This window comes from Mustela erminea, chromosome 10 (genome assembly GCF_009829155.1).
Source record: "Mustela erminea isolate mMusErm1 chromosome 10, mMusErm1.Pri, whole genome shotgun sequence".
NCBI classification, from domain to species: Eukaryota; Metazoa; Chordata; class Mammalia; order Carnivora; family Mustelidae; genus Mustela; species Mustela erminea.
This window is the reverse complement of record NC_045623.1, coordinates 25120484-25136464: the sequence shown is the minus strand read 5'-3', so window position 1 is coordinate 25136464 and position 15981 is coordinate 25120484. Positions and strand designations below refer to the sequence as shown.

At 38.8% G+C, this 15981-nt stretch overlaps 1 long non-coding RNA gene across 1 annotated transcript in view; it reads right to left on the bottom strand.

Moving 5' to 3' along the window:
- LOC116567828 overlaps nucleotides 1-12983 on the bottom strand; it is a 28050-nt gene extending 15067 nt beyond the window's left edge. Inside the window, exons 1-2 of the long non-coding RNA XR_004276367.1 lie at nucleotides 12828-12983; nucleotides 12536-12637 (exon numbers count right to left, since the gene is read on the bottom strand). This is a non-coding gene — a long non-coding RNA (uncharacterized LOC116567828). The remainder of the gene's footprint in view (nucleotides 1-12535; nucleotides 12638-12827) is intronic.
- Nucleotides 12984-15981: the final 2998 nt, after the last annotated feature.

Sequence of the window (15981 nt, the reverse complement as noted above, 5' to 3'; positions counted from 1 at the left end):
AATGTAGTGATCTGAAGGGTCACATGCATCCAAATATTTATAGCAGCAATGTCCACAATAGCCAAACTATGGAAAGAACCTAGATGCCCATCAACAGATGAATGGATAAAGAAGATGTGATACACACACATACACACACACACACACACACACAAAATGAAATACTATGAAGCCATCAAAAAAATAATGAAATTTTGCCATTTTCAATGACATGGATGAAACTAGAGAGTATTATGCTAGCAAAAAAGTCAATCAGAGAACGACAATTATCATATGATCTCACTGGTATGACAAATTTGTAAACATGACAGAGGGTCATAGGGGAAAGGAGGGAAAAATGAAAGAAGATGACACCAGAGAGGGAAATTAACCATAAGATACTCTTAATCTCAGGAAACAAACTGAGGGTGGGTAGGAGGGATGGGTGGCTGGGACGGACATTGATAAGAGTATGTGCTATAGTGAGTGCTTTGAATTCTGTAAGACTGGTAAATCGCAGACCTACACCCCTGAAACAAATAATACATTATATGTTAATTTTTAAAAAATAAATAAATAATAAAAATAAAAATAAAGACCTTAAAAAGATAAATAAAGAAAGAAGGAGAGGGATGGCTGGTTGGCTCAGTCAGTTGAGCATCTGACACTTTGTTTCGGCTCAGTCATGATCTTTGGGTCATGGAATGGAGTCCCAAGTCCATCTGGCTCCACACTCAGGGGGGAGTGTGCTTCTCTTCCCCTCCCCTGCCCTTCCCCCCACACAGATGTGCTCTCTCTCTCTTTCCCTCTCAAATAAATAAATAATAAAGTGGGAGCAATCAGTCTATCTGCATTCAAGACTTATACTATAACTGAAGTAATCAAGACTGTGTGGTAATGTTGGAGGGATAGGCACACAGATCAATGAAACATAATAGAGAACCAATTACTGAAGCAATTGGGCATCCATAGGTGAAAGAAAATAAAAATAAAGGGGAAAAAAAGAACAACAAAAAAATGAAACTTGACCTAAACTTTACCTTATATGAAAATTAACACAAAATAGATCATGGACTTAAATGAGAAACATAAAACTATAAAACTTTTAGATGAGCATGTACAAGAAAATCCTCACAACCAAGGACTAGATACAGTTCTTAGACTTGGTACCAAACAAAAAATTGATAGTTTAGACTTTATCAAAATTAAACCTTTTGCTGTATGAAAGATCTTATTACTTCAAGCTATGGACCAGAAGAAAATATATGCAAGCCACATATCCAATAGAGGACTGGTATCTAGTAATTAGAATATATAAAGAATTCTCAAAACTCAACAGGAAAAAAATCCGGTTGGTAAGTAAGCAAAAGATGAAGAGACATGTCAACAAAGAGGATCTACAGATGACAAATAAGCACATCCAAAGACGCTGAACACCATTCACCATTGGAGAAATGTAAATGAAACCTGCAAGGATGTATCACCGCACACCGATCACAATGACTAAAACAAAAAAATGTGACAATCCCCAAAGGCAGCAACGATGCAGAGAAGCTAGATCATTCACACTTTGCCTCTAGGAATGTATAATGATACAACTGCCCTAGAAAACACTTTACCAGTTTCTTCAAAAACTAAACACAGCTACCATGCCATCCGAGAAGAGTTGTACTCAGGCATTTAACCCAGAAAAGCAGACTTTTGTGCACTTAGAACCCTGAACATGAATGTTTATAGCAGTTTTATTCAAAATAACCTAAAACTGGAAATAACACATGGCACTTTACGTACTAGAATTATACTCTTGGAGCATTTTAGTTATTTGTTTCCATGTCCTTCTACCCAACTAAAAAATAACGTGTTTTAGGTCAGAAGTCTTATTTACCTGTGGGACATTGTGTGGAGGACTAAGGGATGAAACTCCAGGGCCAGACAATGTGGATCAAGCCCTGAGTGGTAGCTCTCTGGCCTTGGATAAGTTTTTGATTTCTCCATGTTTTTATTTTCTCATCTGTAGTGGTGATAATAATAAAACACAGCACTTGGAATAGCTCCTGGCACATAGTAAGTTCATACCACATACAGCTGGCTTCTGGCACATAGCCCAGAGCCTGGCAAAGAGTACTTTAATAAATGTTTGTTGAATGAATAAGTGAGTGAATGAATGCATGAACTATTAAGGTTCCAAAGTACTTTCTTCACACTATATAAATTGTTGCCCCTTTCTATCCCTATCACTAAAAATCTAATCAGGTCCCTTATCACATCTCATCATACGAGTATAATAAATTCTGACCTAATAAATGAGATAATGTTTAACATAGTCAGCCCAATGCCTGACCCCAAGTATTCAATGATTATAGACATGATTACATGGCGATAGCCTTGTAAACTCCTTCACAGTTCTATCACAGGGAATCACTCTTCTCTTACTCCAATCAAAAAGTATAAGTCTCTTAGCATAACACTGAAGGCATGGCAATCTGACATTAACCCAGTTTTACAAGAAAGTGTTCAGTAAATAAAAGCCAAAATTATATTTACTTTTCCACTAGATTCCTTTCCAAGTCCTGTATTTAAATCCTACCATATTACCCACTATTTCCTGAAGAAACAATGACCCTATCTGAAATATTCTTCCCCTCTTCCTTATCTGTCATATATTTTCTCTTGAAACAAAGCCCCATGCCAACAACTGTCTCTACCCAAGCCCTACCCACACGCCTACCCATCTGAATCATTCTTCAAGTGTTCATTTATTATTTATCTTCTTATGCCCAGGGGCCAGCACAGTGCCTGGCACATAATAATATTCACTAATGTTTGTTGCATTGAATTGAGGAAGAGAGAGAGAATCTCTAAAGTCACCAATTTTCTAAACTCTTGAAACCTACATTGGTTTCTTGGAAATGTAATCATTATAATTGAGTGCTATGTGCAGTGTTTGGTAAAGTGCTTGAGTTTCTAAGAAGTAGGACACTAACTGTCAAGATATTATTTTAAAGGTTGCCTCATGAATCTCCTAGGAAACCCTGAGTGTGTCTCTAAGGTGTGTCTCCAAGTTGGGTATTGAAGAAGGCACCTTCACTGTCACCCGCCTCTCGCTGGCCCCCCACTGCCAGGGCACTCCTCGCAGCCACCTCATCTCCTACTGCCCAAAGTTCCCAAACACACATATCTAGTCCACATTCCCACCATGTCCTTTCTACTTCTTCTAGCAGCCTTCTTTCTCTTTCCCATCAAATCCAACTCCTAGGGTCCTGGTCACAACTATTTAAAATAACACTGATAACTTGATGACTAACACAACTTACAATATTTCTTCTACCCCTGTCAGATCATTTGAGCACTTGAGTGTTTTGAAGTAATTCCCATTTTGGCTTCATAAATCCCAGCCAGGAATTTTACCTCATCCTTCAAATTACTGCCACTGTACGGATAGTGCCAATGATGAGAATATAAGCTTTACAGAACATTGAGTCTAATTTTGTATAAACCTGACTTCATTTTCAAAAATTAAAAATGTCTAATTAAAAAGGCATAAATTTACATTCATTATATAATTGAGTCAAATAATTCTTAGAGCAAAGGTGTCATTCTCAAGGTACATGAAGATACTAAAAGCTTTCATTTATTTAATTTTTGGTAAAATTTTCTGACAAGATTTCAAAAAATGTTTCTAAATAGATTTTTCTTTCAGAATTTTTTCTACATCTTTAACGAGCTAGTTTTTTTTTCCATTCATAAATCAGTCCCTGACCAAAATTGATCCACAGAGAAGGAGGGTGCTCTTTCCCCAGCTGTTTTAATTCCTTTTTTTTTTAAGATTTTATTTATTTTTTTGACACACAGAGATCACAAGTAGGCAGAGAGGCAGGCAGAGAGAGAGGGGGAAGCAGGCTCCCTGCTGAGCAGAGAGCCCAATGCAGAACTCGATCCCAGGACCCCGAGATCATGACCTGAGCCAAAGGCAGAGGCTTGACCCACTGAGCCACCCAGGTGTTCGTTGTTTTAATTCTTAATCATGGTCTCCCCAAGTCTTTCTTTCCCTGCCACTCAGGGAATAGAAATATAATTGAATTTAAAAATCTAAGCCTTTGTTTTATTTTTTCTTATACATATGATATCAACTCTGATCATATACATACCTTTTCCATCTGCAACCTGAGCAGATCTCACAAGGTTCTCCCACCTCTTAACATAGAAATTCCAGCCCCCAGACAAAGTCCATGAATGTCTCACCCAGCCAAGGCCCCACTGATCCACAGACAACCAGGGCTTTCAAGGTGATCTGTGGAGCGAAGAGGGTAATGCCTCTCTCCTACTTGGGTTAATCTCTAAAGATGGGGATCCTCACAAGGTGTTTCTCAAGCTTAACCAGTTATATTCTTGGTGAAAGGAATTTTTCTATTTTTACTTACTCTCTTTCCCTGTCAAAAGACCAACTCTACAATTTCGTGTTCAAAGTCATTTTTCCTCTTCAATGTCTAAGACTTTATGACTCAGCCAAGCATGGGGTCTGGCTCTTTTTGCTTTTAGGATGAAGTTTCCACCCAGACATGCTCAGCTTGTATAAACAGTCCTGTGAACTGCCCGGGCATCTCACCAGACATATCCAGCATGCTTCAGTCCTGGAAGGAGTAAAGCTCGGGTTCAAGTTGATTCACCTACTAGGACTAAGTAAAGGAACAGGACAAAAATTCGTTGCCTTAAAACCTCTTGCAGATTCTTCCATTTCAAAAGAGAACATCTGAAAATGATAATACCTTCACTGGAAGAAAAAAATTCCTGACAGCAAAACTTGCAAGAACAGGACAGCAGGTGAGGAAGTATTTTTAGAGATTTTTTTTTTAATCAAATCACACTCTAACCAGGATTATATTGGCAGTCTTCTCAAAACATCCAGGGCTTTCTTAACTCACAGGCAGGATCACTCTTGCTGGGCATTAAGGGTTCGTCAGCCCACCTCAAGTCCTGTGTCTTAAGTAGCCCAGGTGGTGTCACATCCTGTCTCTAGGACACTTAAATATCTGCACTCGGAGCTGGCCAGCTGCCACCTACAGGGAGAAACTTCACACAGGTTTATTGTGGTAACGTGGGGATCCAAAAACAACCTGACATTGAAGTTTTGCCACTAATTACTCTAACAATCAGCCCACTGTTCTTTCGGTACCTCCTTGAGTTTCCTTCATTTCCATCCAAGCTCTTTTTGAAATAAAAGTCATTCCCCACCTGACTTCTTTTGCTTTCTCTCTGTACAGATTTGTGAAAATCTTTCCTCTGGCTTTCTTTTATTTTTAAATCTATCTAGGGATTTTCAAAGTGTGTAGACCATTGACCATGCAGTAGTTAGATGGAGCATTTGCCCCATGTGGGGAAGGGAAAATAGAGCACTGACATTTATAGAGCATTTCTCTGCTCTCTTTACACAGATGTGGAAGCCGCACAACTTCCTTCGAGGATGAGTTGTGATACCTTCATTTTACAGACGGAAATACAGAGGCGCCGAGAGACAAAGTAAGGTGCTCAGGGCATACAGCTCCTAAAGCTCGGAGATCAGGTTTGAGCCCTGGTCTGTCAGAATCCAGATCCCATTCTTTTCCATCAGTCAGAAAACAAATTCCGTAAATAATTCTCTCCACACTAGGCAGGCCTTGAATTTAAGTCTAGCAGTTCAGTTCCCAATCTACATTTTAATGGATGTTCCTACAGTCACCATGTTACAAGAGTATTTCCACCTTGTATTTGTCTCCAAGTAGGTCTCTCTATTATTTGTGTATTTTTTGTATCTCGGAAGGGCAGTTTAAGAATTATTCTATAGTTTCTTACAAAGTCCTAGACGCTAAATATACTTTCTCTCTCCTGGAGACTACTCATTTGGATGAAATTACCAAGGGCTATTTAGCTAAATTACAGCTATTATTGAAGTATGAAATAAAACTGAAAGATTTAAACTTGCAATCTGAAAAGACCTTTCTTCTGGATGGTAGGGTTAGTTGTTACCTGGAAAAGGTTCCTTTTTTTTTTTTTTTTAAAGATTTATTTATTTATTTGACAGAGAGAAATCACAAGAAGGCAGAAAGGCAGGCAGAGAGAGAGAGAGAGGAGGAAGCAGGCTCTCTGTTGAGCAGAGAGCTCGATGCGGGACTCAATCCCAGAACCCTGAGATCATGACCTGAGCTGAAGGCAGCAGCTTAACCCACTGAGCACACAGGCACCCTGGAAAAGGTTCTGATAATAAGATGGTTTGGGCAAAACTGACTGGGTAAACAGTAAACCTTAAAGTCTATAACAGTTTGATAAACTGCAATGAAATAGAAAATAAATTTTAATATAATTTTTAAATACCAATCAGACATATTAGGTGAAGATTACATATTAGGTGAAGATTTGTATAGAACATGCCTAAAATTCTGGGTATTTAACTTTCCTCTGTAAACTCTTCTGAATTTTGATTTGTGTGGGTAGATATTCAAGAATTCTGCAAAGACATACTCAACCAGTGATGTCAGCCTTAGTTAAGTATCTGCAAAAAAAAAAGTGTATATATAAGAATATAAATTATTGAGTCAACACCACCTAGGGAAAACACAGCAGCTCTGTAGAAATGCAACCAGACAATTTCGAGATCCCAGAGTAATTTACAGCATATTATCTAGTTATAGTAGCCTAAAACAGCATCTTGTATTATGAAGGGCTAAGTGGTCAAGGTCTTGATTGGGACAAAATTCATGTCACCTGCCTTGGGGGGAATCCTCATTTAAACAATTTAAGTTCTGTAAGCAAATAAAATTTTTACTTAATTTTTAAAATGTCTTCTCTCTTTTCCTTAAGTTGGCAGATCTGTGGTACATCAGCTTACCCATTCTCAGTAAAAACACTCCCCACTTGGGTGCGTGGGTGACTCAGTGGGTTAAGCCTCTGCCTTCAGCTCAGGTCTTGGTCTCAGGGTCCTGGGATCGAGCCCCATGTCGGGCTCTCTGCTCAGTGGGGAGCCTGCTTCCTCCTCTCTCTTTCTCTTTCTTCCTGCCTCTCTGCCTACTTGTGATCTCTCTCTCTCTCTCTGTGTCAAATAAATAAATAAAATCCTTAAAAAAAAAAAACACTCCCCAATTTTTCTACAAAATTTCCTTCCTCTAGAAAATGTTCTATCATCTTCACAACACAAAAAACCATCTGCTGCTCCTAGTACAATGCTTGTTAGCAGCATCTTCCACTTACCACTCATTATATATTATCTTGTATTATTATTTATCTTTCACAACTGATTATTTGTATCTTACACGTATGCAATTTGTACACCAATCATAGACTGTGTGGTCCTAGAAAAAGGAACTGTTATGCAACTTTGTAGTCTCCCCAATGTGTACTGTGCTGTTGTATATGTACTGGGTGCTCAACACAAAGCTGATTTACCTAGCACTGATTTTTTTTTTAATAATTACCAGGGCTATATTCTTTAATAAATATGAAATATTTTTGCCAAAATATTCTGCTAATCAGAACAGATTATTTTTTTAATTCACATATAGATATCTTCATTGCAACTGATATGGATATAATGTCTGGTGCTGAAACAGTCACTAATAAAATTTACCAAAAATATAAATATAATATGTAAGAGTTCTAGAAATAAAATACCAGACTAGGACTTGAGAGGTTGTCAAATGATCATTCTGTCTAAGCATTAAATAATCTTTTAACCATTTATTTAAAAACATAGTATAAATGCTATATCTAAAATGACTTTTTATCATAGCATTGATGTATTTTATATGTAATTCATTAGTAACTCTAGTATATTGCTTCAATTGAATTGTTTTGATACATATTTACTCTTTAGTTGCCAGATAACATTGCAGTGTATATCTTTGTAAAGTTTTGAATCTTCCAGGAATTGATTCATTTGCTACTTTGGCAGATGTAACAAACATTCAATAATTTTATTATTTCATTTCCTTTTCAGTGATCCAATACCTTTTATATCTTTTCATTTTGATATTTTGGTAGAGAAATTGAACTGAAATTCATCATGTACTTTATTCTAACCTCGAATAACCCATAAAGTAAATACATGATGACACTGACAAGAATCTCTGGACCTTCCACAAATCCTGACATTCTTTGTAAGACAGGAGAGAGTATATATATCATAACAGTATGAGAGAATCATGACAAATGATCTGATAAAGATTGAAATGACAATTTTCCAGTTTCTTACCTTTATCAGCCCTTAAAAACCTAAGATTATAATGAGCTTTGAATAAAAGCTAAATGTCTTCCCCTACTCTGTGTCCATTTTAAACTTATATCCAATCTGTGGGACTTGACCCTTATGTTAACTTAAAACCTAATCTCTGGAAGCCAATCCTGAAACTAACATGGAAGACTCATAACAATGAGCAGGAAATCTGCCATTCACCTGGTACCTGAACCTCTGTTAAAACTTTAGTATTCATTAACCATGAGTCCAAATACCATCGCTGAGAGAGATTTATGAAACTTCTACCCCATTGGAACATTTTGAAGTAAACCAGACCTAAAGAGAACAGTATTGTTTGTCAGAGAACCTAACAGACAACTCTGAAGAATTGTCTTCACTCTGAAGAATTGACAACTCACTTCACAATTGAATTATCAGTCCCCAGAGGAACTGAGACAAGTGACATCTTCGACAGAGGAGAAATCTCAAGAGAAAGTCCCTGTGAGAAGAGGAGTATAGCACGGACACGGAAACAGAAAGAAAGTGGAAATGGGGATTAAGAAACTAGGGAAAGAGAGAAGGGAGGAGACCAAGACCAAACCTGGGGAGTTTGCAGAGGACAAGTCATCCAGCCTACCAATTTCTGAAAGCACCCTCCTCCTCAACTCTCTCACACACATACACACTCTATGAAGAGAAAAGAACATTGGTTGTATTAATCCACACTGAGGTGATTTACCAAGCAAGAGAGAGACGTTAAAGAACAATCCCTGGCCTGCCCACCTGGGAGGGGACGGTTAGCAGAGATGAGGAGATCAAGACAAAGGAGCTGAACTCTGAAGGGAAGCTTGGAAGGACACCAGAAGGCCTGTCAGCATCTTCTTATCTAGCATCTGCCTCCCTGACAGACTGGAACAGTCCCAGAGCACAGTGGTTTTGCTTAGTGGTGGTTGGCCATGACCGTATGAGGGAAAGCTGTTCCACAGGTGAAGACCTCTGTCTGAGGGGGTACTCTTTCCCTCACCGCCTCAGAACAGGAAAGACAGATTAATAGGGATTTCTCTTTCTAAAATCTGACTCAGACTTTTTTTTTTTTAAGACAAATCTGCCAAAGACATTATTATTGCTACTTTTCGAAACATAAAAGCTAGAATTGAGATATTCCCGATTGAATTTAAGTGATTAAATTTTTGTATTTCAGCACCCTCCTACCTGAGAAAAAGTCATAGCTGGACTATAGTGATAATATCCCCCTCCGAGGGGCGCCTGGGTGGCTCAGTGGGTTAAAGCCTCTGCCTTCAGCTCAGGTCATGATCTCAGGGTTCTGGGATCGAGCCCCACATCAGGCTCTCTGCTTGGTGGCGTACCTGCTTCCTCCTCTCTCTCTCTCTCTGCCTGCCTCTCTGCCTACTTGTGATCTCTGTCTGTCAAATAAATAAATAAAATCTTAAAAAAAAAAAATTCCCCTCCTAAATGCAGGTTTTAATGCAAATGAGGGAGAAACTTCCTTAGAGAACTCTATCAAAAATAGAATGGGCTGCCTTTAGAGGGATGCAAAGGGATGGAAGTCCCTCTAATCAGATCAGGCAGGATCTGGGTCCTAATAAATGATTAGAGAACATTCATGGATCAAGGTTGTGTGTGTGTGCGTGTGTGTGTGTGTGTGTGTGTGTGTGTTCAGAGAAAGAGAGAAATAAGTACGGCAAAATGTTAGCCCTTATTGAATCTAGGTGGAAACTATACGTGTGTTTCTTGCTCTTTCACTTCTCTGTATTTTTGAAATTTTCTTAATTAAATGCTGGGAAAAAAATCATATTTAAATTTGTGTGCATAACTTGAGTATTATTATAAGTGTTTCTTTGTGTTCTTTTATCACCAAATACATCACAGATATGTCTTAATATGAGTAAATTTATGTTTACATTATAGTTTAAAGTTGTCCATTGTTTTGCCTTAGCTTTTTTAAACTCACCATTAGTCTGTGAAATATTAGGTAGTTTCCGTTTGTTGTCATGTTAAATAAAATAGCAATGAGCATCTTATATACATACTTTTGCTTCTTGGTGATTCCATCCTTAAATAATTTTTAAAATTAGAAATACAGGGCCACAAAGTACACGTATTTTACATTTTGAAACAATGGTTGCAAGATTGTTCTTCATATAATTTGTACCATTGTTTAATTCTCTCCCACAGTGTATTGAGATGGCCCCTAGCCTGTTTTATTAAACCTAGGTTATTATCAATTCTTAAATATTTTCCATGATAAAACGGTAAGCATTCTTTTAATTTACATTTATTTCAACATTGATGAGTTGAAGCTTTATTTCATATGTTTAATGGCCCTGTATATTGTTTCTTGGTTTTCTCCAGAAGTGTCCACTACTTCCTTATTGATTTTATACCTCTTTTGTCATACCTCTCATATAAGAAAGCCTAGTACTTTTTATCTGTTGTTCAAATTTGTTTATAGTACTTATTTTAAAGATTTATTCATTTGTTTATTTGAGAGAGAGAGAGAAAATGGGGGGAGGGCAGAGCTTCTCAAGCAGACTCTATACTTAGCACAAAGCCCGACCTAGGGCTCAATCTCAGGACCCTGAGATCATGACTGAGCTGAAACTGAGAGTCGGATGCGAAACCAACTATGCCACCCAGGCCCCCTGTTCACAGTGCTGTCATAGAAATATTTTCATGCAACCAACCTGCAAATTTTTTCTTTAGATGTTGGCTCCAGATGTCGTTTTTATTTAATTTTTTTAAAATATTTTATTTATTTATTTGATAGACAGAGATCACAAGTAGGCAGAGAGGCAGACAGAGAGAGAGGACAAAGCTGGGTCCCTGCTGAGCAGAGAGCCTGACATGGGATCATGACCTGAGCCAAAGGCAGAGGCTTTAACCCACTGAGCCACCCAGGCTCCTTCAGATGTCATTTTTAGAAAGCCTTCCCTATTCCTAGATTATGAAACTCCTGCATAAACTTCAACTATCATTATGGGGGTTTTTTTACATTTAAATTGTAATTGCTCTGAAATTTAATTTGACATAAGTAACTGATTGTTTTGTTTTGTTCTGGTTTTCTCTAGCTGCGGAGAATAAGTCTCTTTCCTTCAGGGTTCCATGTCTCACCCAAATGTCATTCACCGATACTTCAGGCTTATTAATTCTGTGTCCTAATCCTATCTGCTCTCTGCTCCTGCACTGACTTTACTCACTACTCCTGAATTACTTGCCAATATGGCCGTTTGAATTCAGAAATACTCCTGACACAAATATTCACACAATGATATTCTAGGACATTCATACAAATTTCTCAAGTTCTGAAAAATCATTTCAAAACCATCCAAGTCTTCCTGAAGTGTCAGCTTTCCTGCCACCCCACTGGCAGGAAATGGTCTAAGTGTCTCAGCTCATTTAAGAAGTGACTTAAGTAGAAGGTAACACTTCTCATCGTCTCAGAGTGTGAACAAAGTCTCCTGTTCACAGAAAAGGACTGAATTTTCTCCCAGGCCACTGCCACTTCCCTTGATCTACACATGCGACAAGTCAGAGTGTAGCATTTTCCTTACAAAGACTTTTCAGGTGTCCTCTGATCACAGACCTGACATTAGAAAGCAGGGATACTTAAAGCCAAAGGTGAAGAAAAGGAATCTGTCCCACTGGATTATCAAAAATTGGTCTCCTTTTCTCATTCAGGTGTATCCATAAAGATTTCCTAATCACTAAGTGAAAGCTCTGTGTCTGGGGCCTCTCTGTGTTTGACGGAACTGAAGTGAGAGAAGGCACATTTCTGTTTCTACAGAATAAAAGCGAAGGTCCTTTCCCCCTCCCCCAAACGGTCAGTGAGGTACTATGAGAGATTGACTTTCATGAATCAAACAGAAGAAACTTACTGTGTTGGCTATTTTCAAATCACAATGGCTCATTTTCTCTCTCATCTGATAGCCAATAATCTCTGTTTGGCATCCCTGAATTTGTTTTCCTTTGAACCAACTACTTTAGGCCTCAGGTTAAAAAATTACTCTGAGTTTTTAGTCACAATTTTATTTTATGTCTTCCAAGCAGGTCATAACCTATCCCTCCAACAGTACTATCCCCCATCTCTTCCCCAGAAATTCCTTCAGGGAAAACTGGCATCATTCTTGCATTTGTTAGTCTTTTGTTGTATTTTCTCCCAGGAAGAAGGATTAAGTCATCTGGTTAAACAGGTTTCTTTCTTCCCAATCAAGAAGAAACAGGCCAGCCCTTTCCATAAGATCGCCACTGTGGTCATTTACAGATCTGCCACTGAGCATGTCATCTACAAAACTAAAGCAGAAGCCACTAGAAATGTTGCCACAATCCACTCACCTGCTCAGTGACAGAAGCAAGTAGAAGGACTGTGAAACTTTAAGTGCTTAACTTCAACAATCCATTTGCATTCCTGGAGTTCACCATTGGCACCCGGGTCCACTGAGGATAGGAAAGTTAGCATAAAGCAGGATACCCATGATATATTTTTTGAAGGGAAAGCTGCAAGCCATCCATTACAACTTGTACACCTGAATTGTTTTACTCTCCTTAGTCTCTGCCTACCTGGTATCAATCTAGACCATACTGAAAGATTGGCAGTGATACAGAAGATAGTTAGGAGGTACCATACCTTTTGAAAAGCTATGATTTAGCATGCGGGATCCACCCTGTCTCTGATAGGGAGCTTGCAAGCTTTGGCATGTCTTCCTGTGCTGGCCTGCCAGGCTCCACGCATTCTATTTTGAAAGCATTTCCTCCAACGGCCGCTGAATTGGCAGGGTGGACCTCCTGTGGATCAGTTTTTCCATTCTCTCAGTCCTGCTTAGGCACGGTGTTCTGTTGTCTGTCAACTTTCTATTCTAGACCAGGCCCTGCCCTTGGCCTGCTAGAAGCCTGGGAGCTGTTGGAAAAGAGAGAGCCCTTTTGATGGTACATACCGTATGGTCAGACAACCGAGTCTTCCCCACCTCTCCAGCCACACACCGCTGGCTTTACACCAACAATACCCAGGGTCGAGCAAAGGGTATGTGATCATTTGGTTTGTTTAAACCAGATTCTTTTACTGAATGTTCACTGGTCCCTTACATATCCTGTGCACATGTGATGTGTGGCCAGAATCCCTTTGGTCCTCATTAAGCCCAGGGATCATCTCTCTAGACCCAGTCCAGAGCTATCAGTGACATCTTGTGAGCTGTCCTTTGATACATTCGAGCAGAAGAACATTATTTTAATCACCCTCCAAATAAAAAGTAAAATCAACAGTTGTTTACTGAGCATAGGCTCTTTGCCAGCACCACATAGAATACTCGAGATGGCACAAATGTGGTATATAGCACAATCCTTGCTCTTAAGGTACTTAAAAAGTCTAGTGAGAAGAAAAGACCACAACCAGAGCCATGAAAGAAAAACTAGTAGTAATGAATTAAATACCATGGTATATTTCTTAGTAATATGGATGATAGGAATGCCAAGATGGTTGAGATGAAAATGGAAATGAGATGGAAGGTTGGGGACATGCTTCATGAAGGAGGTTGACCTCAAAAGATGAATCGGTAATACTTTGTTTGTAGACAAAGTCAGGAAGTAGGAAAACTGAATGCATCATAATGAAAGGCTTTGATGTTTTCAAAGGACAATTGGATAGGAAGTGTCTTTTGCCAAAGAATACATTTATAATAATAAAATTAAAGAGTTACCATTTGATGAGAGTTTACTACGTGGCAGGTACATTGTATCATGTCGTATATGACATAACATATAAGGGCGTTCAATCTACACAATAAACCCTCATACCATTATTAGTCTCATTTGAAGGATAAGGGAACTGAAGTTTAAAGTAGTTAAGTAGTTTGTTCAACATCACAGTAAGCACTAGTGCCAAGAACACAGGTCTGACTCCAGAACGAAGACCTTGACCAGCTTCACTCAGACCTCCCGCTGTATTATTATCACCCACAAAGGATAATGCTTGAACTTTGGTCATGAAAGTCCAGTCAGAGCCCATATTGTTCAAGGTTCCTAAAACTTCCATCCTTAAATAATATAAGTTTAGACAAACTGTAATATTACAGAACTAAATAATATTAGAACTAATTAGAACTAAATAATATTAGTTTAGAGAATATTAGTTTTGATAACAGAATCTACCTGAGGAGAACACCAAGCTCATTTGGTCATGTGATTTTCATAGTAAATGGTCTATGGGGTCCTGCTGGTGAAGAACATGGATGCTGGGGCCTGTAGGATTATAGTCTTCTCACTATAGTCCAGAGCAGTCCCACAATTTACAACCTAGCTTTATGTAATTGGCAATGAAGAAAATCCGATGAGTTGGATAGGAACAACACCTACTTAAGACCTTACAAATTCCTTAGTCTGCCTTAGAACAGATGCAAATATTTCAGGCCCACCTATGAAAGGTCCCCCAATAATGGGTCCGTGATTAAAGGAGTGAGACTGATACAAAGCCAAGGTCAAGCAAAGCTTTATTACACGCCAAGCACCAAGAATCAAACCGAAAGTTCGGGGCTACACCTCTTACAGAGAGGGCGACCTCTCTCTGCTTCACAGACTAGCTTTTAAGGGCAAAGGCCATGTGGTTGGGCCTGGCCACGCACAGGTGGCCAATGAGATTGTAACACAGAGAAAGCTGCACAGTCATGCTAGGCCACACATATGTGACCAATTGAATTACAATTTACCCTATAGTAGACATTTGAACTAGCCTATCACGTCAGTCAGAATTGGCGCCCAAAAGGCAGGGCCCATACTCCTTGGTAGCTAGGGAGACAGTATGCACCCCCACTGATTGGATACCTCCACCTGGCCTGAGCACCCTTGTATTTGGGCTTTGTTACCTGGGACTGGTTTCCCGGGCTTGTTTTTAAGTAAGTTCCCGGGGGGAAAGGGGGGCAGGGACAGTTTAAATTTTACTCTATAAACAACAAAATGACTGTTTAATCCAAGATGGAATCACTCTGGATAAATAGGCCCTTACACCTACTTTTGATTAGGCCCTATCTGGACATCTCAAACTATTCTACTGTGGAGAGGGGCTCCTGGATCACCCAATACTGAGTCTATCTTTGACATAGACTTCAACAAAGCCTACCATGGATCCATGTGAATCTTCCCTTAATGGTCAAGTCTTAACAATTTATTTATTTACTCCACAACTATTTATTGAGTGCCTACTATGTGATAATCTTTGCTCTGCAAAGTGGTATCAAAAAAAGGGTTCTTTCTTCTTTTTTCCCCTTTGTCCTTCCTCATACTTACTCCTAGTGAGGAGCAGGATATGTTGCTTAGCCTAATAACATTAAAGTTATGTTGTGAAAAGCACTCAGTATTACTGACAAAAGATTGTTGGTTTACAGTAGTTGCAATCTATCAATGACGGGGCTATTTCTTAGTTTTCCTATAAAACAAAAAAAAAAAAAAAAAAAAAAATGGGTCCCACTGGCCTTTTTAAATTTCACTCCCTCAGCTCCTCCCATTTTTAAAAAATCTTATTCCCATAATGATTAGATAGATTCATGGTGGTTCTCTTTCTCTGGCTGAACCCCAATTAATAGAGTTCCATATGAAAAATGCATGGGAACGTCTGGATCAATGTTATTGGCAGATCCTGTTCCTGCCTGTTTAGACAATGTGAAAACTGGGGCACAGAAAAGTCTTTTTCAAGCAATTTTGTGTGTCTATATTATATAAAAGGTCAAGCCAAGTAGTGAAGGATCTGCTGTCTATCCCAGCCTTGAAGATAAGCCATAGGAGGAAAGTATTCA